The sequence below is a fragment of the Elephas maximus genome, chromosome 4, assembly GCF_024166365.1.
Source record: "Elephas maximus indicus isolate mEleMax1 chromosome 4, mEleMax1 primary haplotype, whole genome shotgun sequence".
Taxonomy (NCBI): domain Eukaryota; kingdom Metazoa; phylum Chordata; class Mammalia; order Proboscidea; family Elephantidae; genus Elephas; species Elephas maximus.
The window spans coordinates 143,275,146-143,285,891 of NC_064822.1; positions in this window are offsets into that span (position 1 = coordinate 143,275,146).

Genomic DNA, 10,746 nt, shown 5'->3' on the forward strand with positions numbered 1-10,746 from the left:
AATGTTCCCACATCTTCACAAAAAGCACAGAGCATCAAATTCCTTTCCTTTAAGTGTTGTGATTACAGAGGTTTTAGTTGACTAGAGATTTAATTGTTTAACATCGTATATTTGCCAAGAAAAAGATCTAGAATTTAATCTAAAATCTAAACTGGGTCTAAAATTATTATTCTATTTCTCTTTTTATTTTGTAACTTTAGTTGTCACATCTGTAAAATGAGTAAGTGATTAACTTATATGATTATAAACAATGATCACTAAAATTATTGTGGTGTTAAAACCTACTAAAATAATGTTTATATGAGGAAAATAAGCAAACTCCTATTTCCATTTATGCTACATAATTTACTACATTACATATTAAGCGAGCACCTAGTGGCACAGTAGCTAAAGTGCTCATTGCTAACCAAAAGGTCAGCAGTTCGAACTAACCAGTTGCTCCAGGGAGAAAGATGTGGCAGTGTGCTTCCATAAAGATTTACAGCCTTGGAAACTCTCTGGGGCAGTCCTCTGTCCTATAGGGTTGTTATGAGTTGGTATGAGTCTCAGTGTGGAGCTGAGTCGCCATGAGTCGTAATAACTCAATGGCACAAAACAACAACAAATAATACGGTGTAAACAGTTCAGTGCTTAAGTATCAGCCAAAAGGTTGGTAGTTTGAACCTGCACAAAGGCACCTCGGAAGACAGGTCTGGTGATCTGCTTCTGAAAATCTCAGCTTTGAAAGCCCTATGGTGCATTTCTGCTCTATACACATGGGGTTGCCATGAGTCAGAATCAACTTGAAGGCAACTAAAAACAGCAAATGATAAAGTAGCAACTAGCAACTATTGAGTGCTTAAAAAAAAAAAAAAAAAACCAGTGTCGTCGAGTTGATTTGGACTCATAGTGACCCGACAGGACAGAGTAGAACTTCCCCATAGAGTTTCCAAGGAGCGCCTGGCAGATTCGAACTGCCGACCCTTTGGTTAGCAGCTGTAGCACTTAACCACTAGGCCACCAGGGTTTCTTTATGTAAATAAGGAAACTGAGGTTTAAAGACTTTAATAATTTTCCCAAGAATATCATCTGGCATGTTTTAGAGCCTGCCCATTAAACTAGGTTTTTCCAGGTACACAGCTTGAGTTTTACTAACACTGACCTCAGCGTTACGGAGAGAGTCAAAAGAAATATACATTATCTCTGTATTCAACAGATTTACAACCTGTTTGATACACAATTAATTAAAGAAAACTATGCAAACAATTAATTTAAAATATTAGATTCCACATTGAAATCGTGCTATTAAGCCTAATGCAACTTTTCTTCCATAGTGTAATTGATTGCAGGGTTTCTAATCTCTAACACAACCTTGCCTCCTAGTACATAAAAGCCAACTTCCTACCTAAATCAAGTGTGTGGACTGTCACTGACGTATGATTTAGAGAATATATCTGATACTAGAAGACAAAAAGAACATAAACTAATAGCTCAAGAAGAGTATGAACCAAATTGTAAATGTTCCTTTTTTTTTCCTATTATCTCTGAGCTTTCACTTTTTGTCTCTTGATCATTCTTTTATTGTGGTTTTAGGTATATATATTTGATGTTAGGTTCTCTGAAACCCTGTTTTCTAATTTAAGGGCATAAACGAGGTATCTCTAATGTTCCCTTCTGAATATTGGTGTTATGGATTGAATTGTGTCCCCCAGAAGTGTGTGTCAACTTGGCTAGGCTATGATTCCCAGCATTATGTGGTTGTCCTCCATTTTGGGATGATGTAATTATCCTACATGTTGTAAATTCTAGCCTCTATGCTTGTGGTTGTGATCCTATTTGGGAGTGAGCTGTCTGTTATGTTAATGAGACAGGATTAGAGGTAGTTATGTTAATGAGGCAGGACATAATTTACATTTGTATTTTGAGTCAATCTCTTGCGAGGTATAAAAGAGAGAAGTGAGCAGAGAGGGCAGGGACCTTGTTATCACCAAGCAAGAAGTGCCAGGAGTGGGGTGTGTCCTTTGGACTCAGGGTTCCTGCACTGAGAAGCTCCGAGACCAGGGAAAGATTGATGCCAAGGACCTTCCCACAGAGCTGACACAGAGAGAAAGACTTTCCCTTGAACTGGCACCCTGAATTCGGACTTCTAGCCTCCTAAAGTGTGAGAGAATAAATTTCTGTTTATTAAAGCCATCCACTTAAGGTATTTCTGTTATAGCAGCACTAAAAAACTAAGACAGTTGGTAACATTGTGTTGTCAGGGAATAGACTGATTCAGGTAGGAAAGAACCCTATGTTTTTCAATAGAGGCTCCTGTTGCTGTTGAGTCGATTCTGACTCATAGAGACCCTATTGGACAAAGTAGAACTGCCCCATAGAGTTTCCAAAGAGAGCCTGGTAGATTTGAACTGCCAGCCTCTTGGTTAGCAGCTGTAGTACTTAACCACTAAACCACCAGGGGTTCCCAATGCAAGCTAACTCTCATTGAACAGTGTTTCTTTATTACTCTTCTTCTAGAGGCCATTATTATCATATTGAATAAACACATCTTGCCCTAACTTGGACAGGCCATACATACTTAAATGCTCATTTCTATAGTCTTCCAGATGTGCTTTTTCGGACAATGACTTGTCACTAATTTATTTTTTCAGTATATTTTCACAACATGTGATAATTGCCCAATGGAAGCTAACTTTCATTAAATCCAAAATATAGAGAGTTATGGTCACTTTTTAGAAAACACTTTCTGTTTAAAGCTTATCACTTTTGAGGAACCAAGAGAAGTAAGGGCAGTGAGGGAGAGATTCAGGAGAATAGCTGGAGTCTTGATGGAACAAAATGCTCCAGGCCATTTTAGGTTATGTGTCATGGATTGAATTGTGTCGCCCCCAAATATGTGTCCCCTTGGCCAGGCCATGATTCCCAGTAGTATGTAATTGTCCTCCTTTTTGTGATCTGATGTAATTGTCCTCCATTTTATGTGTTGTAAATCCTAAAATCTCTATGAGGCAGGATTAGGGTGGGCCGTGTCTTGAGTCACACTGCCTTATTCAAGTCACACCCTTACTTAAGTCACAACCTTACTCAAGTTATGCCCTTACTCAAGTCACACCCTTGCTTGAGTCACAACTTTTATCTTACAAGAGATAAAAGGAGAGGGAAGTGAGCAGAGAAAGGGACCTCACTGCCACCAATAAAGAAGAGCCAGGAGAGAAGCATGTTCTTTTGGACCTGGGGTCCCTGCACTGAGAACCTACCAGACCTAGGGGAAGTCTGATGTCAAGACACATGGAGATTGCTAAGGAATGCTGGGGCCACAGATGTTGAAAGGAGACAAGAACTTTCCTCCAGAGCCAGCAGAGAAAGAAAGCCTTGTCCTAGAGCCAGCACCCTGAATTCAGAATTCTAAATTCTAGCCTCCTAAACTGTGAGAAAATAAACTTCTGTTTGTTGAAGCCATCCACTTGTGGCATTTCTGTTATGGCAGCACTAGATAACTAAGACAGAATTTGGTACCGGTAGAGTGGGGTGCTGCTCTAACAGATACCTAAAAGATAGAAGTGGTTTTGGAACTGGAAAATAGGTAGAAGCTGGAAGAGTTTTAAGGTGCCTAATAGTAAAAGCCTAGATTGACTTGAAGAAACACTTGGTAGAATTATGGGTGTCAAAGGCAATTCTGGTGAGGGCTCAGAAGGAAGTGAGGAGAGCTATAGAGAAAGTCCCCATAATCTTAGAGAATACATATGATGCCAGCAACAGAATGTTGCTAGAAATGGGGACATTAAATGTACTTCTGATAAGGCTTTAAAAGAAAATGATGAACATGTGTTTGGACAGTGGAGAAAGGGCGATGCTTTCTGTACAGTGGCAAAGAACTTGTCTGAATTATGTCCAAATGTTTGGTGAACGGTGGAACTGGTAAGGATGAACTTAGATAACTGGCTGAGGAGATTTCTAAGCAAGATTTTAAGGCAAACGTGGTTTCTCCTTGTTGCTTATAGTAAATGTGAGAGGAAAAATATGGACTTAAAAAAGAACTGTGCAAAACAAAAACAGGACTTAAAGATTTAGAAAATTTTGTTGTACAAATTAAGAACACTTGTACTAGAATGTTCACCAAGGACGTGTCTACACAATCTTTTGTTAAAGAGATTAAGCCTGTGACTGATGGATCTAACCAACTACCATAGCAGGAAACTATCAGCTTAGACTAAAGAGGACAGAAAGAATGAAAGGAGAGAACGTTCTCTTCCTCTTGGAATCCTACACAGGCAGGAAATAAGTCAAAGGAGCTACATCAGCTGTTCTCCAAGAAAAGAGAAGAATCATCACTGGAGCAGCTCAGAGATCAACAGAATTGTTGGAAAGAGCATGGGAAGTAGAGATGCAATGGCCTCTGGGGTTTCAAAGTGTGGAGTAAAAATCTCCTGGATCTCAAAGGGTGAGGCCACAGCTTCCTAGGTTTCAAAGAGTCAGATCTTTGCCAACTTGGTTCTGGAGTGTGGGACTACAATTAAAATGTGCTGGAGGTGAGGCAACTGACAAAATCATAAAGGATGGGGCTGCCATGCCCAAGGGACAGAAAAACGGGGCCTGCTGGGGCTGAAGGGGTGGGCTCACCAGTCAGATGGACTAAGCGAATGGGGCTGCCAAAGCCATGGGAACAGATTTGCCATCCCAGTGGACCTAGAAGGCACAAATGAATCCCAGGGCCAAGGAGTTTCCACTCAGAATCCAGAGAGCATGGCCAACACCCAAAGTATTGAGGGCAAGGCCATTGCTTAGATGGTCTCAGAGAATAGAGGATTATTTTCAAGCCCTGAGAGCTAATGTGATTTGTTATGCTGGGTTTTGGTGTCTGCTATCCCTTCTTTCTCTCCAATTTCTTCCATTTGTAATGGAAACATCTACCTTCTATCTGTTCTACCTTTGTACTTTGGAAGCCGAAAACTTACCTGGATTTCACAGGTTTACAGATGAAGAGGGATTTTTTCCCAGGGTGGAATATGCTAAAGTGTAATTCATATTTGATTTAGATGACTCACAAGATGAGATCTTGGACTTGGAGTCGATTTAAGACTTTTGCTACGATATGATGGGTGAATGTGTTTTACATGTGGCTAAGACATGAATTTTGGGGGGCCAAAAGGTGGAAGGTCATGGACTAAACTGTGTTCTCCCAAAATATATATTAACTTGGCTAGGCCATGATTCCCAGTAGTATCTAATTACCTTCCGTTTTGTAATCTGATGTAATTATCCTCCATTTTATGTGTTGTAAATCCTAAAACTTCTATGAGGTGAGATCAGGATAGGGTCTATCCTGAGCAGAACTGCCTTACTCCAGTCATGCCATTACTAAAGTCACAACCTTGCTTGAGTCCCACCTTTTGTCTTACAGGAGGGACAGAAAGGATAACAGGCACCAAGCAAGTCCAAAAAATCATTGGCATAATTATTAACATTTGTTTTCTCCACCTGAATGTATGCTTTATGAAAGCAAGGATCTGCTTTTGCTTAACACTGTGACCCCTGGCCTGACGTAGAATATAAATGTAGCATATACTTGCTGTCTGTTTTCTTACCTTTTACCCATTTCACTGACTGTAATCTGGTTTCTGCCTCTCATTCTCCATGGTCACTGATAACTTTCAAATCAGTGAATTTTTCCATTCCTGGACTAGCCTAAACCTCCAGCCCAGAGGTTCTCCCTGACTTTTAGACATATATATCCAATTGTTCGTTTAATATCTCTTGCAAAATTTTAAAGCACCACCAACAAATGCGTAATTGCAATTATGAGACATGGTACTTTGAGGGCATAGAATTAGAGGACCTGATCCAGTGAAAGAGTTCAGGGAAAACCTGAGAATTAATGCTTGAGCTGAAATCTAAAAAAGAATAGGGATTGACTTCGTGAAGTAGGAGAGGGAACACGGTGATTGATAAAAGCCCCTTTGTATCTGGAGAAGAGAGTTGTGGTTTGCCCAATAATGAATTGAGCTTGTTAAAGAATGTGTTGTTGTGGAACACCCCCTCATTTTTCAAACTCTTTTTCATAGAATTTCTTGACACTATTTTCCATTTTTCTACTGGTTCTCCCTAATTTTCTGTAGCATGATAATTTCTTGCATTAACTTCTTATTCTGGCCAATTGTTATTTATATTCGATATTAGAGTTCTGTCATGAAAACTCCTTTTTCTGGTCTGCTGGGGATCTTTTCCACTTCCCACGGTAGAGATGTTTTTACTATTGCCTCGTCCGTGATCCCTTCTAAGGGAAGCTGCCCACATGCAGCCTCTGACTGGTCTTTCTGGTAACTCTTCATAAATCAGGGGTGGGCACCTGACCTAAGGGCAGCCAATCCATAGATTGACCACTTATTATTTGCATATCTTGAATCCTATGATGCATTAAGATAAACAGATATTTCTCCTCAGGAATTTGAACTCAGAAACAGAGAAATCATCAACAAATAAAAATAGTGGGAACTAAATTGAAAGTTTATGATGCGGATGGAGTTGGAGAGATTATGCGCAGGGTAAAAGTATGGGGGGAACCAAAAAAATAAGTAAACCAAAGAAGCCAATTGATAGTGACATAGTGCATTCAGAGACAGAATATGACATAGTGCCCACTAGATGCTTACTATTTGTAGTAGGTCTGGGAACTCACAGAAGAGCTGAGGTTGAGTCCCAACTTTACCACTGATAAGCTGAAGGAATTTAGGTAAATTACTGAAATTCTCAAAGACTGCTTTCTCACTTATAAAATGCAGATGATATTAGAATATAAATCATAGGAGTTGTAAGGATTGCATGAGATAGGGCATATAAAATCTTAACATAGTTTTTATAGATGTTGAATACTCACCAAATAATGTATATATATACATTTTTTTTTAAAAAAAAGGAAGTATAATGGTTGAACCTCAGAGTGAAGACTCAGGAACTCCAGATGTGGGGAATCTTTGGAACCATCTTGATTCCAAAAACATCTTCTAGATTTAGTGCCCATGGGCCCAAGTGATTCTTTTTATTATTCCGTTCAAATTCTACATATGAACTAGCTTGAGTGTACCTGCAAATAAGGACCAAATTTAAACATCTTCCAAATGGTTATCTGCAGGTTTTTTCTTCAGAAGGCTCTTCGTATTTTTTAATGGCCAACTAAACATTTCCTCCTTGATGGCAGTCTCAACAGGGAAAAAATTTAACTCATATCCTTCTTCTACATATACAACTTCATTCTGTGGCACCATATGCATAGGTAAGCATGTCAAAAATTTTAGAATCATTTTTGATTCCTCCTTTTTCCTTGAAGCAATTAGTTTAGTTTGCCTGAAACATAAAGTGAAGGGGAATTATACAAATAATAGCAGAAATAGCAATAAAATCACTATTTCCTACACAAACATAATTTTCAACACTATAACATTCATAAAATCAGTTTGTGTTTTATTGTCTTTGCCTACACTTAATGGAGGGAAATTTCATAATTTTTCCAAAGAGTTGTTTCAAATTAGACGTCTTATAATCAAGAGGATCGTAGGATCAAGGAAATATAATACTAGGATTGAGAAAGGACCTTTATTAAACACTTCTTTCATGCTACAAATTGGGTTTTACATGTGTTATTTATGGTGATCATTAGTAGATACAAATAATTACCTCAGTACATGGAGTGCCTACTATGTACTAGGAACTTTTTTTCTGGGTCTGTTGTACATTATATACAATTAAGCATAAAAACAAACTTGAGGAAGTGAGAATTACCAACTCCATGTTATAGCTGAGGAGAGGCTTATACACAGAGAGGGTATATAGCACGATCGATTTATAAGTGGAGTTCTTGGAAATTCTGCTATTACTGTCCTATACAGCAAATGGGGAATTCAGTGAAAACCTAAGGCAAGACAAGTATTTTGAGCAAATAGCCAAGATATTGAAAATGACATTTTAGGATTCTGGTATTTTGAAATGAAGAGAAGGTTGAGGTAAGAGGACTAATTAAGAGATTTTGTAATAACTCACGCCTGAGACGATGTTGCTTTTTAGCTCTCCCTAAGCTGTTCAGCACAAGGCGGGTTCTCGATAAAAGCTGTTGACTGATTGAACCGCTGAGGTTGAGTCTGCATGATGCCAGACATCTGGATATAAAGAGTAAAATCCAGTCATCCAGATGTTACGGTTACATGATACGTCGCCATCAAACATTTAGAAACCTTTAGCTGATTGACTGCCTTTTTTACTTTTCATCCAGATGAGCAGCATTGAGTTAACTCAGCTTGAGCATGTACCAATTATTATTCCTTACTTTTTTTTACTAGGGAATGGTTAATTGGGTTGTCAATGTTGATGAGATCACTAAAATATGAATGGTGGTATAGCCAACAGGTGAACAACGAAATAAGTAAGAACTAGTAAATAAAGAAGAAAGCAAAAGCTTTATTCAGAGATGCGTGTTAAAGGCTATATATTGTGTTTTCTTGTTATTTGAAGACTTTTCATTGGGTTGGGTGTCTCAAGCTTACAGCATTACAGTGCTCTAAGTAACTTATTTTTTTTCACATCAAAGCTAATTCCTTGAAAATATTTCACAGTCAATTAAATGTTAACACTTTACTTCTGTGCACAGTTAAAATGTGATATAGAAGTAAAAAAAAAAAAACACCTCGTAATTCCATATTTCAGTTAACTAAAAGTAGATGTTATCTTCCTGAACAATTATATTTCACATAATAATTCATTTTAAGAATCCCAATTTTGGTAAAATCACACTGCTGCAGTTAAATAATGGTGCTAACATAAAATGTATTTTTGTCCTTCAAAAAATCACGTCTCCAAATTGAAGCAAGTATAACTTGAAAACAAGAGCATTCATTTATCATTGAAGATAATTCCTTTCAATCAAACTGGTTCTATGTCCAGGAGGTAATCTGACTTGTTGAGAAGTGAAAGTTCAGACAAAACAAGTGGTCAGCTGGGTGTTTTGTGTGCATGGTGATGAAGAGGTTGATTGCTATAGGGTTTGGCCTTTTCCTTTTTTTCTTGAACAACTTACTGATTTTTTAAATTACTTTTTGAATCATTCAGTTTGTTTTACCTTCTTTGAATAGGGATAATAGGAACTGGAAAGATGAATTATCTACAGAGGAAAGGGAGGAGAATTGAGACCATTTCCTCAGTAACTTAGCCCAAAACTCTCCTGGCTTTAGTGGGCAATATATTATGGGGTGAATGTAAGTTTGTGGCTAATGGGTACGAAAAGTATTATTTTTTTTTTCTACAGGTTATGAGTTCTCAGAATGCAGATTTGTGTTCAGTTCTATTCTGTATCGCTAGTCACTAATCTTGTTTCCAGCACATTAAACTAAAAAACCAATCCCACTGCCATCATGTTGATTCTGACTCATAGTGACTCTATAGGACAAAGTGGAACTACCCCATAGTGTTTCCAAGGCTGTAAGTCTTTACAGAAACAGACTGCCACATCTTTTTCCCACAGAGCAGCTAGTGGTTCAAACCACTGACCTTTCAGTTAGTAGCTGAGCACTTTAACCACTGCACCTCCAGGGCCCCTTAAAAGGTATAAAATAGATGCTCACTGAATAAATTTCTGTATCCTCATATCAATATACATACATGTGTAAAATAGAGATTGGAGGAATTCAAACCCCTTTCTATATCTAATTGGAGATCAGAACATCCATCCTGTTTTAAATGTTACGACCTTTTTTGGAAAGACAGGATATATGATATGAATAGTCCCATATAAATTTAGATGCAATCTAACACAAAGAAATGAGTGTCTACTACAAAGAAATGTCTTTACAATTGCAGACTTAACAATAGAGCTAGAAGTAATTGCATAAGCACAATCTGCCAGCAGTTGAATTGCAGAAAGATTTTTTTTTTTTTTATGTTACACCAAGAATTTTGAAATTCTTTCAGGATTGCTTTGCTAAAAGGATAAATGTCTTTTAGGCTGACATATTGCCAATCCAAAGCATCTAAAAACCCTTTCAGAATTACATATAAACAAGAATCATTTCACCCACCTCTGTGCTGGAATGTGACAGCTGGTTAAAGTAAGCATAGCAACACCACACAACAATGTCAAACAGGATGAATGGCTTAGCCAATCAAAAATAGAGCATCAAAGTAAAACCGCTCAAGTTAGATTTCTGGCCAGGACAGAAAGGTTAAATATTCTATGCTGGTATAATGTCCCTAGGAACCTTGATGACCACAAATGTCGTGTTAGTATTACCAGCCAATTTCAAGATGCAAATCAACAGCTCAAGCATTTTTCAATATCACACTCAGGACTTTGGTGCTCTTCTGATTCAACGTGAAGAATGAGAGAAAGCAATGTCTACCGTAGTTAAGGGTATGAGTTTTGAAGTAGGAGTGAACTGGGTTCAAGTTCCAAGTTCTCCACTTATACGTTGATGAAGCTGTTCTTAGGATTAGTTATATATAACATGCTTTATGCTTTAAAAACAGTTCCTAGTGTGTGTATATTGAAGTAATTATTTTTAACTTAATAGTGGTCAGCTGAATTCAGACAACACATTGCGGGGGTGGGTTCTCAGAAATCCTGACCAATATACCAAATTATTTTAAACCCAGGAGGAACCTGAGAAGTTGTTGGTCCAAGACTTAGTCAAGTCTGAGTTAAAAGGCTTCAGCAATAGTAATAAATTAAATACCATAGTCACAACTTATGTTTAGGTGGAATAAAGAAAACATAAACATGCTTTC